The 24,039-nt window shown below is 49.8% G+C and overlaps 1 protein-coding gene across 2 annotated transcripts in view; it reads right to left on the reverse strand.

Annotated features, from left to right (window-relative positions):
• The window catches only part of ASS1 (argininosuccinate synthase 1), a 315,060-nt gene that overhangs the window by 279,692 nt on the left and 11,329 nt on the right, over window positions 1-24,039 (reverse strand). The window contains exon 1 of one of the 2 annotated variants that reach the window (XM_085613970.1): window positions 19,492-20,078. The exons of the other annotated variant lie outside the window; for it this stretch is intronic. The gene's annotated coding sequence lies outside the window, so the exon portion shown is untranslated. Of the gene's footprint in view, window positions 1-19,491; window positions 20,079-24,039 lie in introns of those variants that run through there. 2 annotated transcript variants of the gene reach the window in all.

Here is a 24,039-nt window from a genome sequence, read left to right on the forward strand (position 1 = left end):
TCGCCGGTCGCCTCTGGGTTGCGGGCGGGCGCAGACGGGTTAGTCTTGTGCAAAAACACAATTTTAAACAAAGACGAGGGCAGAGAGCCTACAGCTGCTCTGTCAAGGGTCGAGGCGTGCTCGCGCAGCGTCTTTTTATGTGTTCCAGAGTGAAAACACTAGACCGCATCCCGATCAAAGATGGCAGCCGAAAGTATCGAGTCAGAGGAAAGAAAAATCGGGTTCGAAAACCACCAGCCCCCTCAAGTTCCCAGAAATTAAAATTCCCCACACAACACAATAAAACAGTTCCTTAAAAATGCAGAGCAAAATTCAGCCAACTCTCTCAATTAAAAATGTATGCTGTTCAAAGACGCAATTTTGTGCAAAGACGAGGGCAGGGAGCCTACAGCTGATCTGTCAAGGGGGTTAACAAATCTTTTGAATTTGTGTGGAATTACGTGGCACAGTAGACAGTGGAGAGGAATATGTGGCATTGAGTGGAGTGGAATTGTGTGGCTTAGAGTAGAATTGTGTGACAGTAGAATTGAGTGGAGTGAAATTGTTTGGTGTTGGCTGCAGTGAAATTGTGTGGTGTCGGGTGAGTGGAATTGTGTGGCATGGATTGGAGTGAAACTGTGTGGAGTAAAGTGGAGTTGTGTGGAGTGAAGTGGAACGGTGTAGTGTGGTATGATGTAGAGTGGAATGGTGTGGTGTGGAGTGGTATGGCATGGCGTGGACTGAAATTGTGTGGTGTGTACACAAATGTCTGTCACCCTCTCTCCCATCTAAAATTGTACTACCGCGGTCACATTTTGCTACAGTTGCTCAGGTGGTTATTAAGGTTGTTGTGATGCTCAGGGCAGGAAGATCATTTGGAGTTTCTTCAATAAATGCGATAAGACGTGCGGATCTGATGAAAAACAGCTTCAAAATGTGTGTGTAGCATTAGCAATTAAAATGCAAGGAGGATGTGAAACAGCGCACATCAAAGAGGCAGGATGTTTGCAAACAGATTAAATTACAGCACTGAAATGCGACGTGCCGAATGTACGAATTGCAAAATGCAGATGCGGAGGAAACAGCAGCGTCTGATGATTAATGAAGCGCCAGACAGGGTCCAGGGTACGTTAGAAGGTAGCCATAGCAGCAATGAGTGAGGAGACTAGGTGAGTGAGTTTACAGGGGCATTGTAAGAGTGGTAGCTTAATTCTGTAAACTAAATGAGAAATCACAGAGAAGGGGTTGGTGGGAGGAAGAGGAAGCTATACATATAAGAAGGAGTGGAAGGGAAAGAAGAAATCATGCTGGGGAGGGGCGGAGGCAGGGAGCAAGCAAGAGGAAAGACAGATGGCGCTGAAGGTTCGCGCGTGAACGCAAGCTTGTCGCTAGCCAGCAGCACTTTGAAAACTCACCTACTAAAGTCTCTCCGAGCAGCGCATGCGCGCTGACTCAGCGAGACCTAAAAAACGAACAAAGATGTATATAAAGTTTAAGGACCAGATCAGTGTTTTAACATGGATCTAGAGCTGGTATTTGCCCTCGATAAATGTCACAAAGTGTCGTGAATGTCACTCATATGCAAAATGAAAACAGAAAGGTCACGGATGTGCATACTGAGAACCTGGCAGCGGAAACCCTTAGACTCAAGTGATGTGGACAGGGGTGGATCAGACAGGATCACGCGAGACAGAATATTCACAGCTGAAACTGGGAACCCCTTTTCTCCTACTTAGCCAATAACTTACTTCCACTCAACTCATTGTAACAATCAGCAACGTCCTTAACCAGAGACTTCAGGCATCCCCCCCATCCTGCCAGATCACACACAGGTCAACCCTTTTATCAAACCACTGCCTCTCATATGAATCCACGCCCGCCCACCTTGCTCATACACACAGAACACTCCTGTCCAGCAATAAAAATCCCCCAACATCCCCCTCCCCTCTCACATCAGTGACCAACAGTGGGTTAGTCCCTTCTACCCAGTCATCAGCACCCCCCCTCATCTACCCCAGCCATAATCCCTCTGATCTTTCACGTACACACCACCTCCGTTGATGACTCCTGCTCACACCACCTTAGTTCCTGCCCCCCCTCAATCTACTTCACAAGAACTCCCCTCCCATGCTGAACACACATCTACAATCTTACCTGTGCATCTCCACAAGGACACCCGCTCACCTGAACACTGTTTGCTAGCATCCTGGCGCTCCACCTCAATCCCCTGATGCCTGGTCGACCCGGACAAGGCTGGGTTTATCCTCTTGCATCAGTGTGGGGACAACACCAAGTGCGTGTATCACCTCATCGACAAAGTCCAGCGCTCCCAGGAAGAAGCCCTTTTACTGGCTATAGATGCGGAGAAAGCATTCGATAGAGTGCATTGGCCCCATTTGTTTGAGACTCTTGAGTTCTTCAGGGTGGGCGAGCGTTTTATGAACTGGGTACACAGTATATACAGCGAGCCCAGTACAACTGTTCGGGTTAGAGTGAGCACGAACAGGTTCCGTGAAGAGTGAGGCACAAGGCAGGGCTGCCCGCTTACCCCGCTCCTCTTAGCTCTATATATGGAACCCTTCGCTCAAAGACCGAGACGACCACAACGCGGTGGGCATTAAGTTTGGAGCTGATCAACATCGGATTAGCCTCTACGCGGATGACGTTTTTCCCGTAGCCCGGCTCCTCTCCTCACTCCCTGCTATCATCTCAGAACTGGATGCGTTCAGGGTCTGTGTCAGGCTTCAAGATTAACCTGCTGAAATTTAAAATGTTAAGTCTTACCATCCAACCAGACACGGAGCAAGCTCTACGCACATGGTATGATTTTCAATGTGTAGAAGCTAATCTCAACATACCTGGGAATAGTATTGGCCCGGAGCCTCCATAAAACTGCGCACACGTCAAATACTCTAGACTTAGGGCCACAATCCGTAAAAGACCTGGACCGGTGGCTGCGCCTTCCTCGATCTTGGCTAGGCAGAATAGCCGCAGTGAAGACGACCGTGCTACCCCAGGCCCTTTTCATCTTCCAGATGCTTCCTCTCTCTCCCCCTCTCCCTCTCCCGGGGAGCTGTGTCTTCTCCAACGAGACATAGATCGCTTCATCTGGGAAAGGGATGAGACCCAGACTACAGAAACAATTGCTGCAACGCACCAAGCAGAAAGGGGGTATAGCGTTCCCGAATGTCTTGCAGTACTATCAATCCGCACAAATGAGATATTTGATAGAGTGGAATCACCCAATGACGGAAAAGCATTGGGTCTTTATGGACCAAACAGTGGTGGGCTAGTACATCTGGAGGGAGGCTTGGCTCCCCCCAGGCTCATAGATCCTGGGGTCTCTCCTCATCCCCGGTTACTAGCCCTACATTTAAAATCTGGGTCAGGGTGCTAGGCTCTCGTCATTCCCGTCTCCGATTACCCCATTATTCACAAAGCCGGAGTTTCCTCCCGGGTTACCACCGGCATCGCCAAACACTGCAAATTGTCAACAGCTTTGAGCCAGAGTTACAGCTGCCAAGGGGCACCTTTAAGCGGTCATTCATTTCTGTAGCGGAAACTGAATGACAGGTCTCGTGGCATTCCTAAAAGTGGCGGGGCACGCACCGAGCAGAGAAATTCTGTCACCCCGTTTTTAGGTCTCGCCTGACCCAGCGCATGCGCTAGTCTGGCGAGACTTATTGAGAGGGCTCCAAAAAGTGCTACCAGGCCAGCCTAGAGCTACAGTGCATGTGCGCGGGCGCGTGCGCCGCGCTTTACCGCGAATACTTTCACGGCCGCTTTGATGTTTGATCAAGATCACTTTCACTTTCGCGGCCACACGGCCGCTTGGCATAGCCAATAGGTCTCGCTTTTGGGACCTTCTAAGTATTTAGTTATGCAACTGTTGCATGGCTAAACACTTATAAGGTCCCAAAGTCGAGACTTATTGGCTATGCCAATGCTTATTTTACATTGACTTTCAAATATGTCATGTGTCAGCCTAAAAATCGTAAAAGAACAACTGCGCGACCTCTCAGTCAAATGGTGTCAAAGCCGTGACCCTGTTTTGAACAATGACCGTTTCAATGCACCTTAGGTACACACCCAGCCAGTCGCCTCGATCCGTTCTGCTTTCATTTTACATTCCCTCAGGTCTTTTTACAGGTACTTGCCTTGCAATGGGGCCCTCTGCAGGAGCGCAACGAAATGCCCGACTCATATTTGACGTAAATGGTGCTTCATGTAAAGCGCTCCAATACCTTCCGGGTCGAGTTGGCACTATATAAAACTCCCCCAAAAGGAAAAAAAGACAAGCATTAGCATAGGCAATAGGTCTCGCCTTTGGGACCGGCTGCATAACTAAATACTTATAAGGTCCCAAAGACGAGACCTATTGGCTATGCCAATGCTTGTTTTTATAGGGTACTTTACACCAGTTTTACTTTGGTTTTCCCGTTGGGATGCAAAGCCTACAAAGCACCGAGCAAATCAGTGCCAAGGTTGGGGTTCTCAGCAGTGTATGATAATTCCTGCACTCGGATGTCCTTCACCTTCTGCCTCCCATTCGCGGCGGGCCCAGTCTGGGCTGGAGGCGACAAGCGGTGTATTCTCCCCTTAGCTTGCGATTACCTCTTTAATGAATCTCGCTCCACCTTTTAACATGCATTTGAAAGTAGCGGCCGGCCCGAAAGGGGTTGTAGGCGACTTGCTGTGGATGTGACCGGCCTAATTATTTGTCAATATAAAAAGATTTGATCCTCAAAGTGAAACTAAAGAAAAGCCCTGGTCCAGTTTGTTTGAAATGTGTTCTCTTCTGTAAGTGTGCACCCAGGGGCCTAATGCAGGCGCCTAGAACCCCTGATGCACGGAGGGGTCCCCACTCTTCGGAGACCCCTACGCCACGCCCTTAGAAGGTGATCGCTGCCTCTCGTCTGTCATAGCTGCTCCTCCCACGGCATGATGGGCCACAGGCTCTGGGGGCAGTGACAGGTGGGGGCTTGAAGAGGTGGGGCGGGGCAGTCTCTCGTCAGTCGGTCCTCAGTCTCTCACTGTCACAGCCCCCCCCCCCCGCCCCCCCATGGCATGATGTGGCACAGACTCTGGGGCAGGCAGGGGCGGTGCGATCGGTGCCACCGCACCGGGTGTTGACTTGGGGTGGGGGCGTCATGTTTATGGTTTTTAAAACACCAGAGGCCAGGTTCCTTGTCCCAGCAAATTAAGCATCAATAAAAATGTCACCATAACTCCGGTAATTAATGTTCTTCCTGGAGACAGCCCGAGCTTTGTCTGGCAATGGAAGGTTGACTCATCATAGCGCAGAGGGTTAATGTGCCTGCTGCAAAGAACGTGTCCCATTCACATCACAAAGTGCATACTCTATAAATAGGTCAGTGGGTTACGTCAGAGAGATGCTTTTGTTACTTGCAGTTTAAAAGTTAACATCCTAATATAGAACATGGAGGTATTAACTGTGGTCAAAGAGCTGCCTGCAAACTGCAAGGAATATATTACAGCTACATGTGTTTTTGCCCAGCCTTTCCTTATCCTAATATTATGTAAAGGGTTCATTTGGATAGAAATCAACTCTTTTATTATTAAAGAAAACCCCTAACAATGGTGTTACATTTTAAATGTGTGCTTTTTGAGACCAAGGACTATAGCGCCTAACAGTATGGATGCCATGTGACTCCTACACCGTGTAGGGTTCTGTCATATGTAACATATCCTATACACTAATTTATACACGTATGATTATCTCCGTGCAAGTATGTGTGATGTAAAGTGTTCTGACACCTTATACTGTCATGAGCGGCGCTATAAAACTAAATTAATCCAGGAGACAGGGGTTATGGAGACTTGGGGGGGCATTGTCAAATGGTGGTAGTGAGGGAATCCGTGGCGAGGTGGTCATGGGGGGGTGGGGAAGAGGCGGGGGCGCCAGCAAGCATTTTCGTACAGGGCGCCGCATGTTCTAAAGCCGGCCCTGGTGAAAGGTGGGGGCTTGAAAAGGTGTGGGAGGGGCCGTCTCTCCTCAGTCACTCACGGTCACATCCACTCCCCCATGGCATGATGTGCCAGTGCCACAGACTGGGGGCAGTGACCGGTGGGAGCTTGAACAGACGGACCAGCAGGCCGGAGCTCTTCTGTCAGCGCAGCTCCCCATGGCTAACGCCAGCCCAAGGTTGCAGCTACTAAAACTGGCGCGCATTCCTTCCTCAGGCCACATCAAATGTCGGATTAGAAAGCAATTTTATTTGTATTAAATACACATTAGTACGTGCTGCTCCATGTGTCCCGGCAGAAGCAGAACCCGGGTGTGTGGTACCCGAATCCTCAGTGGCTCGGGCAGGGAAGACGTCCTAGCCCCGTTGAATGAATGAGTGATTTACTCCTGTTGGATGGCGCTGGGCCTACCGACCAGAGATCAAAGTCCGCAACAACACTGCTTCCTGCCCTGCCTTAATCCAAAAATGTGCAACGTGAGGACGGCTGGGGGTCCCTAAATCACTGCAAAGATGGAGAAAGCTGGAATCAAGTCATTTAAGATCATATAAACTCCTAATCTTTCCCAAAACTCAGCCCCCAAAAATGTAAACATAGCACCCTGGAAGAATCCCCAGGCACCCCGTTTGCTGATCGGCATCATAGTGTCCGATATGGGAAGCTTAAGGCAGACCTCATCTTTACCCGCAACACTACGTCCTGGTCCAACATAGATCACAACTTAATGTGACATCTTCTACCAACAGCCCTCATGGCCGCAAGCTTCAGGTCTCTCCCTCACCACTGATCAATGGATCGACCACCATCTCCACCTACAATAATGGAGAGATTCGGGCCCAGACCACAGATCTACACCTTCCTCATTGGACCACATAAAACCGGTCCTGCTCAGTGCCCTACTGCAAGCTTCCTCCGACTCTCCCCCAAACATGCTTAGCTCCACCCCCTCCAATCCACTCTCAGCAGCTTCAACACCCACTCCAATCAGGGTGCTCTTACCCTCCCAAACAAACATCCTTACGTTCACTACACCCCGCCAAAAATACCCCTTTTCTCCTACTCCCTCCGTTTTAGCAAATAATTTGCTTCCACTCAACTCCTCGTCACAATCAGCAGCCTCCTTAACCAGACACTCACCCCCCCAATCTTGCCAGATCACACACAGATCAACCCTTCTTATCAGGCCTGAGCGTAGTTTGTGGACTTTTGCTACGCAGAACTCCGCGAAGTTACAAAAAAACTCTGCGAAGTTCCACGAGAGGCGGAGTGCAGTGTGAACTGCAGTTTGTGCTGGTAATCCTGCTGCTCGGGAAGAAATTCTACCCAAGTGACAGCTCCGCCCCGCTGCACATCGCGAAGCGGAGTGTTCTGCACTCCGCGGAGTGCTGTAAACTCCGCGAACTTCACCGCAAAGGCCTACTTCTTATTAAACCACTCCCTCTCATCTAAACCCACACCCCATTCACCTTGCTCATACACACATAGAACCCGCCCGTCCAGCAATGACAACCTCCCCACATCCTACTCCCCTCTCACACACATCAGTGACCCAGAGCGGGTTAGTCCCTTCTACTCAGTCATCACCACCACCCTCATCTACGCCAGCCACAATCCCGCTGATCTTTCACATTAAACACCACATCCGTTGATGACTCCTGCTCACACCACCCTACTTCCTGCCCCCCCTCAATCTACTTCACAAGAACTCCCCTCCCATGCTGAACCCACACATCCACAATGGTACCTGTACAGCTCCACAAGGACACCCGCTCACCTGAACACCCACCCTCACCTAAAGCTACTTCGTGCCAGTTCTGCACACATCCTCCTCACTTACTGAGAGTACAACCCCCTCACTATCACTCACTTCAGTCCTCACGTGACTTTTGAACACAGCAAATGGCATCCAACCTCACGTCAGTTCACTACCATGACTAAGGCCACCCTCTGAAGCCACCCCACACACACACACACACACCACCTCATGGTGCTCATCTACACTGTACCTTACACTCCTCTCAGCCTCACTCACCCACACACAATCTCCTCGCACACACTACCACCTCACACCGCATGTCCTCCTGCCCTCACTCCAAACTCCACCCCCCACCTTCATTAACTTACTTCCTAGAACATGAACTCCTCAACGCAGAGGTTTAAAAGCTTAACGAGAATTTATTCCAGCTGAGCTCCAGATCACCTTCTCGCTCAAACCGTCTTCACCCCCAGCTGAAGTCACATCACTCTTGGGCCCCAAGACTTCCACCAATTCCCTCCCAATCTGACATAGTCAACCTGCTGCAAATTACAACACCCCATTACCCCAAGCCGCCTTTACTCCCTCCAGGCCTACTTACATCTCCACTCTAGACAACTCCAACCAGCACAGAATTCTAACCATCTCCACACCCACTCCAAACACCAACCCCATCCAAAGCAGACACCTCCTAACAGCAACAACATTCCAATCTGAACCAAATCTCCTGACACCCATCACACCAAATCAATTACCTCCACTCTACGCTCCACAACCGTAGATCTACAATGAAGCGCAAACTGGACGTCTCCAACAATATCTCCTACTACAGCCTTGGCCTCGTAATTCTCAGAGACCTGGTTCAACGACACCTTTGATCTAATTTCTCCATCATCAGAAGGTACCAAGGAGGCAGTGTCGGGTGGTATCACGGTCATTTACGAAGGTTCACAGCAATGAAAGGAGATACCAAATGGCCCCCTCTCCATGCTGCGATGCCTTACACTTTCAAACCAGTCCTCATTTTAGAAAAAATGCAATTTACCGCTCTCCAGGTGGTAACAGCCTTTGTCGAGGAGCACATGTACCACACAATTGACATGTACCACACAATTGACATGTACCACACAATTGACCTGACAACACAAAGCAAGAAAGTGATCTTTCTGGGAGACTTCAATCTACAAGGGGGCACCACAGAAGTCTCTGCAGTGCACAACCTCGCCTCCACTCTCCTCAACTATCTAATCCAACACAACCTAAGACCTACACACACAAAAGGCTCCATACTGGACCTACTAATCTCCAAAGAAAACACCCTCTGAGGGAAAGATATCGGGCCAACCGAAGAGTGCAGCTACCTGGTTTCGAAACTCCAAGAACATGGCCATCTGTATACTTCAACACTGCTCCGAAGACACTGCTCCCCATCGCCCCCACCACGGACGGGAATGACTCTACTTCCCGCAGCTTTGAATGCCTCTCTGATCCGCTCGATAAAGTAGGTCCACTCCAAGGCAAAAAGGCCCGACCGAAACCATCAGCACCAACGTTCAACAAAGCACTGTGCAATGAAAGCCTTAAAACTCTCAGAGAAACATGGAGATGGTTGGCCTCCACCAATACCCTCACCCGTCTCAGAAGTACCAGGCTCCTGAACAAGACACATCCTCTGGGAGGAATCCAACCACTTCACATCCCACCTGGACTTAGCCAAGAACCGACCGAAGCAACTCTTCCATCTGGTCAAAACCCCCAACTGCCCCTTCACGTCCTTAAAATTTGAAGACGCACCAACAAGAGCGGAGGAGTGTGTACAGTTCTTCGCCTTTACATCATGACGTCCATACTACCCCTCCCTTGGTGTGTGAATCCAAAGACTTGTGGCGACATTTCCAAACCACTGCAGCGAAGTGGTGCAGGGTATCTTTTTAGCTTCTTTTCTTCTGTTATCGTGTAAATTAACACTTGCCCCTTTATTGAACATCTGTCTGAAAGTTAGTGCTCTCCTCAGTAAAGTAAGAAAAGGGATGTAAAAATGCCTCTTGGTGGAAAAAAAACGTAGCTTTAATGAATGTCTGCAAGGCACACATTAAAAAGAAAAGAGAATACAGCTTCATCCTAATAGTGATAAAGGGTCAACATGATTCTGCCGTTCCTACTAACCCTACAAACAGCTGCATGCCAGTCCTACTAACAGCTGTATGCCAGTCCTACTAACAGCTGTATGCCAGTCCTACTAACAGCTGTATGCCAGTGCTACTAACCCTACTAGCAGGTGTATGCCAGTCCTAGTAACAGCTGTATGCCAGTCCTACAAACAGCTGTATGCCAGTCCTACAAACAGCTGTATGCCAGTCCTACTAACCCTACTAGCAGGTGTATGTCAGTCCTAGAAACAGCTGTATGCCAGTCCTAGCAACAGCTGTGTGCCAGTCCTACTAACCCTACTAGCAGGTGTATGCCAGTCCTAGTAACAGCTGTATGCCAGTCCTACTAACCCTACTAGCATGTGTATGCCAGTCCTACAAACAGCTGTATGCCAGTCATACAAACAGCTGTATGCCAGTCCTACAAACAGCTGTATGCCAGTCCTAGTAACAGCTGTATGCCAGTCCTAGTAACAGCTGTATGCCAGTCCTAGTAACAGCTGTATGCCAGTCCTAGTAACCCTACTAGCAGGTGTATGCCAGTCCTAGTAACAGCTGTATGCCAGTCCTACTAACCCTACTAACAGCTGTATGCCAGTCCTACAAACAGCTGTATGCCAGTCCTACAAACAGCTGTATGCCAGTCCTACAAACAGCTGTATGCCAGTCCTACAAACAGCTGTATGCCAGTCCTACTGACCCTAAGAGGTGTATGCCAGTCCTACTAACCGCTGTATGCCATTCCTACAAACAGCTGTATGCCAGTCCTACTGACCCTAAAAAGTGTATGCCATTCCTAATAACTGTGGTATGCCAGTCCTACTGACCCTACTAAGAGGTGTATGCCATTCCTACTAACCGCTGTATGCCAGTCCTACTATTAGCTGAATGCCAGTCCTACTATCAGCTGAATGCCAGTGCCCGTAAGCCTACTAAAAGGTGTATGCCATTCCTACAAACAGCAGTATGCCAGTCCCGCTAAGAGGTGTATGCCAGTCCCACTAACCCTACAAACAGCTGTATGCCAGTCCTACAAACAGCTGTATGCCAGTCCTACAAACAGCTGTATGCCAGTCCTACAAACTGCTGTATGCCAGTCCTACAAACTGCTGTATGCCAGTCCTACAAACCGCTGTATGCCATGCCAGTCCTACTAACAACTGTATGCCATGCCGATCAGCTGTATGCCAGTCCTACTGACCCTAAGAGGTGTATGCCAGTCCTACTAACAGCTGTATGCCAGTCCTACTAACAGCTGTATGCCAGTCCTACTGACCCTAAGAGCTGTATGCCAGTCCTACTAACAACTGTATGCCATGCCGATCAGCTGTATGCCAGTCCTACTGACCTTAAGAGGTGTATGCCAGTCCTACTAACAGCTGTATGCCAGTCCTACTAACAGCTGTATGCCAGTCCTACTGACCCTAAGAGCTGTATGCCAGTCCTACTTACAACTGTATGCCAGTCCTAACAGCTGTATGCCATACAAACAGCTGTATGCCAAACAGCTGTATGCCATACAAACAGCTGTATGCCAGTCCTACTAACAGCTGTATGCCAGTCCTACTAACAGCTGTATGCCAGTCCTACTAACAGCTGAATGCCAGTCCTACTATCAGCTGAATGACAGTCCTACAAACAGCTGAATGACAGTCCTACAAACAGCTGTATGCCAGTCCTACTGACCCTACGAGGTGTATGCCAGTCCTACTAACAGCTGTATGCCAGTCCTACTAACAGCTGCATGCCAGTCCTACTAACAGCTGCATGCCAGTCCTACTTACAACTGTATGCCAGTCCTACTAACAACTGTATGCTATACAAACAGCTGTATGCCATACAAACAGCTGTATGCCAGTCCTACTAACAGCTGTATGCCATACAAACAGCTGTATGCCATACAAACAGCTGTATGCCAGTCCTACTAACAGCTGTATGCCAGTCCTACTAACAGCTGTATGCCAGTCCTACAAACAGCTGTATGCCAGTCCTACAAACAGCTGTATGCCAGTCCTACAAACAGCTGTATGCCATACAAACAGCTGTATGCCATACAAACAGCTGTATGCCAGTCCTAACAGCTGTATGCCAGTCCTACTAACAGCTGTATGCCAGTCCTACTAACAGCTGTATGCCATACAAACAGCTGCATGCCATACAAACAGCTGCATGCCATACAAACAGCTGTATGCCAGTCCTACTAACAGCTGTATGCCAGTCCTACTAACAGCTGTATGCCAGTCCTACTAACAGCTGTATGCCAGTCCTACTAACAGCTGCATGCCATACAAACAGCTGTATGCCAGTCCTACAAACAGCTGTATGCCAGTCCTACAAACAGCTGTATGCCATACAAACAGCTGTATGCCATACAAACAGCTGTATGCCATACAAACAGCTGCATGCCATACAAACAGCTGTATGCCAGTCCTACAAACAGCTGTATGCCAGTCCTACAAACAGCTGTATGCCATACAAACAGCTGTATGCCATACAAACAGCTGTATGCCATACTAACAGCTGTATGCCAGTCCTACAAACAGCTGTATGCCAGTCCTACAAACAGCTGTATGCCAGTCCTACAAACAGCTGTATGCCAGTCCTACAAACAGCTGTATGCCAGTCCTACAAACAGCTGTATGCCATACAAACAGCTGTATGCCATACAAACAGCTGTATGCCATACAAACAGCTGTATGCCAGTCCTACTAACAGCTGTATGCCAGTCCTACTAACAGCTGTATGCCAGTCCTACTAACAGCTGTATGCCATACAAACAGCTGCATGCCATACAAACAGCTGCATGCCATACAAACAGCTGCATGCCATACAAACAGCTGTATGCCAGTCCTACTAACAGCTGTATGCCAGTCCTACTAACAGCTGTATGCCAGTCCTACTAACAGCTGTATGCCAGTCCTACTAACAGCTGCATGCCATACAAACAGCTGTATGCCAGTCCTACAAACAGCTGTATGCCAGTCCTACAAACAGCTGTATGCCATACAAACAGCTGTATGCCATACAAACAGCTGTATGCCCTACAAACAGCTGTATGCCAGTCCTACAAACAGCTGTATGCCAGTCCTACAAACAGCTGTATGCCAGTCCTACAAACAGCTGTATGCCAGTCCTACAAACAGCTGTATGCCAGTCCTACAAACAGCTGTATGCCAGTCCTACAAACAGCTGTATGCCAGTCCTACAAACAGCTGTATGCCAGTCCTACAAACAGCTGTATGCCAGTCCTACAAACAGCTGTATGCCATACAAACAGCTGTATGCCATACAAACAGCTGTATACCATACAAACAGCTGTATGCCATACAAACAGCTGTATGCCATACAAACAGCTGCATGCCATACAAACAGCTGTATGCCAGTCCTACTAACAGCTGTATGCCAGTCCTACTAACAGCTGTATGCCAGTCCTACTAACAGCTGTATGCCAGTCCTACTAACAGCTGTATGCCAGTCCTACTAACAGCTGAATGACAGTCCTACTAACAGCTGAATGACAGTCCTACAAACAGCTGAATGACAGTCCTACAAACAGCTGAATGACAGTCCTACAAACAGCTGAATGACAGTCCTACTGACCCTAAGAGGTGTATGCCAGTCCTACTAACAGCTGTATGCCAGTCCTACTAACAGCTGCATGCCAGTCCTACTTACAACTGTATGCCAGTCCTACTTACAACTGTATGCCAGTCCTACTAACAGCTGTATGCCAGTCCTACTAACAGCTGTATGCCAGTCCTACTAACAGCTGTATGCCATACAAACAGCTGTATGCCATACAAACAGCTGTATGCCAGTCCTACTAACAGCTGTATGCCAGTCCTACTAACAGCTGCATGCCAGTCCTACTAACAGCTGCATGCCAGTCCTACTATCAGCTGAATGCCAGTCCTACTATCAGCTGAATGCCAGTCCTACTATCAGCTGAATGCCAGTCCTACAAACAGCTGAATGCCAGTCCTACAAACAGCTGAATGCCAGTCCTACTGACCCTAAGAGGTGTATGCCAGTCCTACTAACAGCTGTATGCCAGTCCTACTAACAGCTGTATGCCAGTCCTACTAACAGCTGTATGCCAGTCCTATTAACAGCTGCATGCCAGTCCTATTAACAGCTGCATGCCAGTCCTACTAACAGCTGCATGCCAGTCCTACTAACAGCTGTATGCCAGTCCTACTAACAGCTGCATGCCAGTCCTACTAACAGCTGCATGCCAGTCCTACTAACAGCTGCATGCCAGTCCTACTAACAGCTGTATGCCAGTCCTACTAACAGCTGTATGCCAGTCCTACTAACAGCTGAATGACAGTCCTACTAACAGCTGAATGACAGTTCTACTAACAGCTGAATGACAGTCCTACAAACAGCTGAATGACAGTCCTACAAACAGCTGAATGACAGTCCTACAAACAGCTGAATGACAGTCCTACAAACAGCTGAATGACAGTCCTACTGACCCTAAGAGGTGTATGCCAGTCCTACTAACAGCTGTATGCCAGTCCTACTAACAGCTGCATGCCAGTCCTACTTACAACTGTATGCCAGTCCTACTTACAACTGTATGCCAGTCCTACTAACAGCTGTATGCCAGTCCTACTAACAGCTGTATGCCATACAAACAGCTGTATGCCATACAAACAGCTGTATGCCAGTCCTACTAACAGCTGTATGCCAGTCCTACTAACAGCTGTATGCCAGTCCTACTATCAGCTGCATGCCAGTCCTACTATCAGCTGAATGCCAGTCCTACTATCAGCTGAATGCCAGTCCTACTATCAGCTGAATGCCAGTCCTACTATCAGCTGAATGCCAGTCCTACAAACAGCTGTATGCCAGTCCTACTGACCCTAAGAGGTGTATGCCAGTCCTACTAACAGCTGTATGCCAGTCCTACTAACAGCTGTATGCCAGTCCTACTAACAGCTGCATGCCAGTCCTACTAACAGCTGCATGCCAGTCCTACTAACAGCTGCATGCCAGTCCTACAAACAGCTGCATGCCAGTCCTACAAACAGCTGCATGCCAGTCCTACAAACAGCTGTATGCCAGTCCTACAAACAGCTGTATGCCAGTCCTACTGACCCTAAGAGGTGTATGCCAGTCCTACTAACAGCTGTATGCCAGTCCTACTAACAGCTGTATGCCAGTCCTACTAACAGCTGTATGCCAGTCCTACTAACAGCTGCATGCCAGTCCTACAAACAGCTGCATGCCAGTCCTACAAACAGCTGCATGCCAGTCCTACAAACAGCTGTATGCCAGTCCTACAAACAGCTGTATGCCAGTCCTACAAACAGCTGTATGCCAGTCCTACAAACAGCTGTATGCCAGTCCTACTGACCCTAAGAGGTGTATGCCAGTCCTACTAACAGCTGTATGCCAGTCCTACTAACAGCTGTATGCCAGTCCTACTAACAGCTGTATGCCAGTCCTACAAACAGCTGTATGCCAGTCCTACAAACAGCTGTATGCCAGTCCTACAAACAGCTGCATGCCAGTCCTACAAACAGCTGCATGCCAGTCCTACAAACAGCTGTATGCCAGTCCTACAAACAGCTGCATGCCAGTCCTACAAACAGCTGCATGCCAGTCCTACAAACAGCTGCATGCCAGTCCTACAAACAGCTGTATGCCAGTCCTACAAACAGCTGTATGCCAGTCCTACAAACAGCTGTATGCCAGTCCTACTGACCCTAAGAGGTGTATGCCAGTCCTACTAACAGCTGTATGCCAGTCCTACTAACAGCTGCATGCCAGTCCTACTAACAGCTGCATGCCAGTCCTACTAACAGCTGCATGCCAGTCCTACTAACAGCTGCATGCCAGTCCTACTATCAGCTGAATGCCAGTGCCACTAAGCCTACTAAAAGGTGTATGCCATTCCTACAAACAGCAGTATGCCAGTCCCACTAAGAGGTGTATGCCAGTCCCACTAACCCTACAAACAGCTGTATGGCAGTCCTACAAACAGCCGTATGGCAGTCCTACAAACAGCTGCATGGCAGTCCTACAAACAGCTGTATGGCAGTCCTACAAACAGCTGTATGGCAGTCCTACAAACAGCTGTATGCCATGCCGATCAGCTGTATGCCAGTCCTACTGACCCTAAGAGGTGTATGCCAGTCCTACTAACAGCTGTATGCCAGTCCTACAAACAGCGGTATGCCAGTCCTACAAACAGCGGTATGCCAGTCCTACAAACGGCGGTATGCCAGTCCTACAAACGGCGGTATGCCAGTCCTACAAACAGCGGTATGCCAGTCCTACAAACAGCGGTATGCCAGTCCTACAAACAGCGGTATGCCAGTCCTACAAACGGCGGTATGCCAGTCCTACAAACAGCGGTATGCCAGTCCTACAAACAGCGGTATGCCAGTCCTACAAACAGCGGTATGCCAGTCCTACAAACAGCGGTATGCCAGTCCTACAAACAGCGGTATGCCAGTCCTAAAAACAGCGGTATGCCAGTCCTACAAACAGCGGTATGCCAGTCCTACAAACAGCAGTATGCCAGTCCTACAAACAGCAGTATGCCAGTCCTACAAACAGCAGTATGCCAGTCCTACAAACAGCGGTATGCCAGTCCTACAAACAGCTGCATGCCAGTCCTACAAACAGCTGCATGCCAGTCCTACAAACAGCTGCATGCCAGTCCTACAAACAGCTGCATGCCAGTCCTACTAACCCTACTAGCAGGTGTATGCCAGTCCTAGTAACAGCTGTATGCCAGTCCTACTAACCCTACTAGCAGGTGTATGCCAGTCTTACTAACAGCTGCATGCCAGTCCTACAAACAGCTGCATGCCAGTCCTACAAACAGCTGCATGCCAGTCCTACAAACAGCTGCATGCCAGTCCTACAAACAGCTGCATGCCAGTCCTACAAACAGCTGCATGCCAGTCCTACAAACGGCGGTATGCCAGTCCTACAAACGGCGGTATGCCAGTCCTACAAACGGCGGTATGCCAGTCCTACAAACGGCGGTATGCCAGTCCTACAAACGGCGGTATGCCAGTCCTACAAACAGCGGTATGCCAGTCCTACAAACAGCGGTATGCCAGTCCTACAAACAGCGGTATGCCAGTCCTACAAACAGCGGTATGCCAGTCCTACAAACAGCGGTAAGCCAGTCCTACAAACAGCGGTATGCCAGTCCTACAAACAGCAGTATGCCAGTCCTACAAACAGCGGTATGCCAGTCCTACAAACAGCTGCATGCCAGTCCTACAAACAGCTGCATGCCAGTCCTACAAACAGCTGCATGCCAGTCCTACAAACAGCTGCATGCCAGTCCTACAAACAGCTGCATGCCAGTCCTACTAACCCTACTAGCAGGTGTATGCCAGTCCTAGTAACAGCTGTATGCCAGTCCTACTAACCCTACTAGCAGGTGTATGCCAGTCTTACTAACAGCTGCATGCCAGTCCTACAAACAGCTGCATGCCAGTCCTACAAACAGCTGCATGCCAGTCCTACAAACAGCTGCATGCCAGTCCTACAAACAGCTGCATGCCAGTCCTACTGACCCTAAGAGGTGTATGCCAGTCCTACTAACAGCTGTATGCCAGTCCTACAAACAGCTGCAACAGCTGCATGCCAGTCCTACAAGTAGCTGCATGCCAGTCCTACAAACAGCTGCAACAGCTGCATGCCAGTCCTACAAACAGCTGCATGCCAGTCCTAGAAACAGCTGCAAGCCAGTCCTACAAACAGCTGCATGCCAGTCCTACTGACCCTAAGAGGTGTATGCCAGTCCTACTAACAGCTGTATGCCAGTCCTACAAACAGCTGCAACAGCTGCATGCCAGTCCTACAAACAGCTGCATGCCAGTCCTACAAACAGCTGCATGCCAGTCCTACAAACAGCTGCATGCCAGTCCTACAAACAGCTGCATGCCAGTCCTACAAACAGCTGCATGCCAGTCCTACAAACAGCTGCATGCCAGTCCTACTAACCCTACTAGCAGGTGTATGCCAGTCCTAGTAAAGCTGTATGCCAGTCCTACTAACCCTACTAGCAGGTGTATGCCAGTCCTAGTAAAGCTGTATGCCAGTCCTACTAACCCTACTAGCAGGTGTATGCCAGTCCTACTAACAGCTGTATGCCAGTCCTACTTACAGCTGTATGCCAGTCCTACTTACAACTGTATGCCAGTCCTACTTACAACTGTATGCCAGTCCTACTAACAGCTGTATGCCAGTCCTACTAACAGCTGCATGCCAGTCCTACAAACAGCTGCATGCCAGTCCTACAAACAGCTGCATGCCAGTCCTACTAACCCTACTAGCAGGTGTATGCCAGTCCTAGTAAAGCTGTATGCCAGTCCTACTAACCCTACTAGCAGGTGTATGCCAGTCCTAGTAAAGCTGTATGCCAGTCCTACTAACCCTACTAGCAGGTGTATGCCAGTCCTACTAACAGCTGTATGCCAGTCCTACTTACAGCTGTATGCCAGTCCTACTTACAGCTGTATGCCAGTCCTACTTACAGCTGTATGCCAGTCCTACTTACAGCTGTATGCCAGTCCTCAAGACCTTAACTGAGCCTTGACACTGCAAGAAAGCTAAATACAGATGTAAAACGGAGAACAAACGCTGCCCCAATAATAGGGCGTGGCCAACAGCTAAATCACTTTTAATGATTACACTCCGCTGTCCTTCACCCCCACACACAACTGGCGTAGGGAGAGCCGCATGGGCACACTAGCAGAGCTCATCTGCAGTTTTGAGAGAGTTGTAGCCCGTCGTGAGTGGTGCGCGGAGGAACCCGATGAGGATGCATGCCACCACATGGTGGGTCCGCGTTTTCCGGCCTTAAAGCAGAGTTTGTGTAGGTTTTGTCCGTTTCTTTACTCCGAGAGTATACAGAGGACTCTTAGGACCCTGTAGGGGTTTGGCCACATCAGACCTGTTGCATCTTGGCTGTCTGGACTTTCAAAACGGACTTGAAAGCCCACTACAACAAGATTTTAGCGAAGACATTATTTGTTACCAAATGCTGGTGCAGACATACTCGGCTCTCCCTTTTCACTCCTGGACACACCTCTTGTACTTGTTTCTGTAATGATTCCTTTGTAATATTGTAACTAACTTCCATGTTACAAACATGTCTACTGTAAAGCGCTCTAGCATCTTTGGGTAATGCATACATCGAGCCCTCCCGGTTCCGGCGGGAAAGTACCGATGTCAAGGCTAGCCTCCCGCCTCCGATTCCTACAGGCCCAAACCCGACTGCTCGGGGGCTTCAGATGGGAGGGGCTGGCCTCGTGTTACTCGGAGTATGCACTGCCAGGAACCTGATCCTGCAGGCCAGTGCACAACACTTATGCCACGCGCCCTCTGCCTGGCACAGCGATTTCTATGTCCGCTTGACAGGTGTGGAAAAAGCTTCTGTTTCAATGTCTGCTATCCGATCCCGCAGCAGCAGACGTGCAAATCCCATACACGCCAATAGACCCCGTGCAGCCACAATAGAAGTCAATGGGAGAAAGACATTCTCAGGATGATGTTTTTTAAATCTCCCCCTTCCTCTTCCAACATGCTGGCATGTATGGTAAGATCTTCCTCATATATATATACACATAAATAAATAAATACTCGCAGGGTTCCTCAGCACTCTCCAAGGCTTGGGGCTCAGCAGAGTATAAATTCTTCCGGCTGGATTTCGGCTGCACACTACTTCCGGGAAACTCTGGAGTGCAGAGTGCCCCTCCTGCCCCCGTTCGGCTGGTGATGGGTGCGAGGCGAGGCCAGGCTGTCAGTGTGCCCACAGGATCAGGGTGAGCCTTGCCCCTCCTGCTACGGATGGGTGCGGGGCGAGGCCAGACTGGCAGTGTGTGCTCAGAGGGTCAGGGTGAGCCCGGCGCCCCTCAGTCCAGGACCGGGAGCCCTTCCCCTCCTGCTAGTGATGTGTGCGGGGCGAGGCCAGACTGGCAGTGAATGCCCAGAGGATCAGGGCAAGCTCTGCCCCTCCTGTCCCCGTCCTGCTAGTGATGGGCGCGTAGCGAGACCTAACTGGCAGTGTGCCCAGAGGGTCAGGTTCAGCCCGACGCCCCTCCGTCCAGGACGGGGAGCCCTGCCCCTCCTGCCAGTGATGGGGGAGGCCGTGAGGGGCGAGGCCTGGCTGGCAGAGTGTGCCCAGACTGCAGAGGGTCAGGGTGAGCCTTGCACTTCCTGCTACGGATGGGTGCGGGGCGAGGCCAGACTGGCAGTGTGTGCCCACAGGGTCAGGGTAAGCCCCGCCCCTCCCATTCACTGAGGGCACTATGAATCTGCAGCTCCTTCCGGGTTGTTTATTCCACCGGTGATGTAATGATGGGTATTCTGAAGGAAGCTGGGTCACGCCGAGGGCCCAGGAACCGGTCTGCCCGCCTCTGGGGCGGGGCGTTCCCCGTGTGGCTACCTGCCAATAGCATAATATTGCACAAATGGAGTTTAAATTCAGGAAACCCCGGTGTGAGCTGTGCCCGGGGGTGGAGGGGGTGTGTTCCCAGGTGGCTCACTCACCGCGGCACCGCGTTGCACAAATCCCGGTGTGAACTGGGCCCGGGGGTGGCTCGGTGCTGCCCCAGGGACACTGCCCGTCATCAGGGCGTGCTCTTCCCGCACTCTGGGGCGGGTTTTTTTAATCTTTTAAAAAAATTATTTTATGCGTTTTTATATAGCGCGGACTTTACCCGAAGGTGTCAGAGCGCTTCACAATAGGAACAGTACTGATACATGAGGTACAAGTTACAAGTGTGCCTTGCTATGGTCAGAGGCGCCCCCGCACTGGCTGCACAGCCCACAGCCCAGCCGGGGGTGCCCGGGAGCCTGCCGCGCTCCACGAGGACTGTGGTGAAACCCGAAATACTGATGCTTAAATGCACTTTGCGTTCTCTCGCGCTCTAAAGACAAATGTGTTGGCGTTGTCAATGCTTGTGTTTTCTAGTTTACACAAGGGATATCATCTGCTCTACATAGTCTATTCATTCATCCATCTTTTTGCCCACCCGCGAGTAACTGTAAACGAGTGCCACCACAGGGCCAACTCTGCACGTGTCCATCTCTGCCACGCGCACACACCTCACAGGGCTTCGTGGCGCTATGGGCCGAATCGCAGACCTGCTCACTGGCGAAGCAGCTGTCCCTTCGTAAGGTCAGGAGACCGGCTCTGTTGGGGGTGCGTGGGGGAGGGGGAGGGGGGGTCATTCCCATTTCTGGGACCAGAACATGTGCACTCTGCAGCACACATAGAAAGAGGAACCTGCCTCTAGGGGTTGTTTTGTGGTGGAAGGTGCCCCTTCCTGCACATAATAAATCCTGCCAACTACACTCGCACCACACCGCATAGAGGCCTGCATTGGCGCTAGGCACCAAATTGGGCGCCAGCGCTGGCTGAAAGAATGCAGAACAGTTACTTATGATAAACGGTCTCGCCATTTTGAACCCGACGTTTTTAAACATATTTCACAAGAGACCCGCAAATCATTGGGAAGTTCTCTACATAATAAAATTGCACCTTCTCTTATTCAATCTAATTTTTTTAACTTTAAATCTCCTTCATTGGACCACTGCTCGTTTACATAAATGGAAACGAGGGGATAGGGATCTTTGTTGGAATTGTAATTTGTGACCAGGTACTCATCAACATATGCTTTTTGAATGCACTCGATTACAATCGTATTGGGATTTAATACGGAAACAATCTTCACTCATCCGTAATCTATCGTTGGCGCTTTCTTTGCCTTTGATCTTCTTGGGCCCTTGGGCTTCAACTTCTCCTTCACCCCTGGACGGTACCGATGCAGCCCCTGGACTCGCTTATATCCATGGCGGTTAAAGTGATCTCAACAGAATGGAAATCTTTTCGTCTCCTATCCTATCATACTTGGTGGGCATGGGGGAACCTTATCTTCATGGCGATAACACTTATTGCAGAGAAGCATTATTCCCAGCAATGGATGGCGCTCACTGGACCCCGACGTTAGTTTGCCCTCGCAGGGATTAACAGCTCAGTATCTGTTGGACTCTACTTTAGAACTATTTGTTACAATTGAAGGAGACATCCCCACCTCTTTCTTCCCTTTACTTTCCCCCCCCCCCCATCTTTTCCTGCTCTCCATTTCCCCTTTCATTCTCTGTTCTTTTTTTACCAGCAATTCGACTTGTGTACGATCTTCATATGTTTTTATAATATTCATATTTATTTTGTATACCTGGGTTCTCTTTATTACTATCTGTTCACGATAATAACATATTTGCCATCTCTATTTAGAAATTCCCTTGTTAGAATAAGATAGGTTTATCTTATTTCTCATTAATTGCTGCAATGAAATCTGTTTTGATCTGTTATTCCTTTGTTTTTAAATCACTATTTATTATCTAATGTTGTGTAGAACAGTTGCACCAGATCTTGTAAATATGGTGCTTTCCTGCCCTTGCGATGTCATGGGGCAGCGCAGCAAAAAGACTTGCAGCGCTGCCCTACGCCAAAGCAATGTAAATGAGGCCCTGCGTTTGCAAGAAATAACACGCCACTCGCAGTGATGAGGAGGCGTGGGGCATGGAGGAGAAGGTGATCATGTATGTTTGCATGTGCTGGTATGTGTAGAGCATGAACCTAGCTCACAGCAATGGAGAGCAGAGTGGGCGTGGCCTCCCCGGGTCATGAACAAGGCTTGAATCCCCGGCACCTCCAGCACAGATCTGTAAACCCAGGCACAGCTCAGGCACTGCGCCAAGTGACTCGCTTCCTCTTCCTCCAAGATCCGCCTCGGAGGCCACCAGGAGCCAACCGTTGATTGAATCACAGGGGGTCTGGACACGATCACAGACTCCAACCCTCAGCAGATGCCCCAGCGTGGTCACTGCTCCTATGTGTGCACTGGGGGCGCAAAATGAAGTGGACTGCCTACAAAATCTGGCTAGTGTCTGTGGGACCGGAGTTAGGCTGCTCTAGATATAGATAATCAAAAACATGGGCTGAATGAGGGGTACCAAGAGGAGTGTGTCGAGGGTCAGACCATAGGAAAACCAGGAGGTGCCCGCTAGACGGGTCTGACAGATCACTGGGCAGTTTTCTAGCAATTTTATGGCCAGGCGTGCCAGGTTTTATTATTGTTTATTTCCCATATATTTAACAATATGCTTTGCTAATGTGGGCCACTTTTATTTTGGTGCCCAAGTCAATATTTGTCCCAGTCTGGTCCTAGGAGTGTCCTTAAAGATCAATGAAGAGCCACTATTTTCAAAGAACAGTGACAGGAGCCAATTAAAAGATGGGCGGAAAGTAGGCGCGGCTTCAAGTCCATACCTGAATACAGCAGGTCTCGAAAAAACAGCACAAGTGCTGCATAGGCGAGACCTAAAAAGGGCTGTGGCCTCCTTACACTTAGGAAGTTGGACATTTTGGGGCCAATTCACAAAGGCATTTATGATTACATAGAGTGGTACTCACTGGTCTCCTCCACCTTGTCCCCTTTCACTCCGGAAGCAGTGACATCAGAGGCGTGGAGGCCACTGGGCCCCTCCGCCTTGTCCCCTTTGAACCAGTGACAGACGTGGAGGCCACTGGTCCCCTCCGCCTTGTCCCCTTTCATTCCCAGAAGCAGTGACAGAGGCATGGAGGCCACTGGTACCCTCCGCCTTGTCCCCTTTGAACCAGTGACATCAGGAGTGGAGGCCACTGGTCCCCTCTGCCTTGTCCCCTTTGAACCAGTGACATCAGAGGCGTGGAGGCCACTGGTCCCCTCTGCCTTGTCCCCTTTCATTCCCAGAAGCAGTGACATCAGAGGCGTGGAGGCCACTGGTCCCCTCTGCCTTGTCCCCTTTCATTCCCAGAAGCAGTGACATCAGAGGCGTGGAGGCCACTGGTCCCCTCTGCCTTGTCCCCTTTCATGCCCAGAAGCAGTGACAGAGGAGTGGAGGCCACTGGTCCCCCCCAAATTAAACATGAGGAGAGTCCGGGGTGGTCTCCGGGCCCCGTCAACACGCTACAGTTATCAGGGATGGGTAAAGTGGCAAAACTGGTTTTCCCGCGGAGATATCCTCATGTTCTACAGGGTGCGGGTAAGAGGTGCCACAGAGGGCGTTGGTGGAGATGGATAAACTACTCTCTTGGCACGGATGCGGGCGGGTGAGCAGAGCAGAATTAAATTATCTATT

The sequence above is a fragment of the Triturus cristatus genome, chromosome 1_2 (genome assembly GCF_964204655.1).
Source record: "Triturus cristatus chromosome 1_2, aTriCri1.1, whole genome shotgun sequence".
Lineage (NCBI taxonomy): Eukaryota > Metazoa > Chordata > Amphibia > Caudata > Salamandridae > Triturus > Triturus cristatus.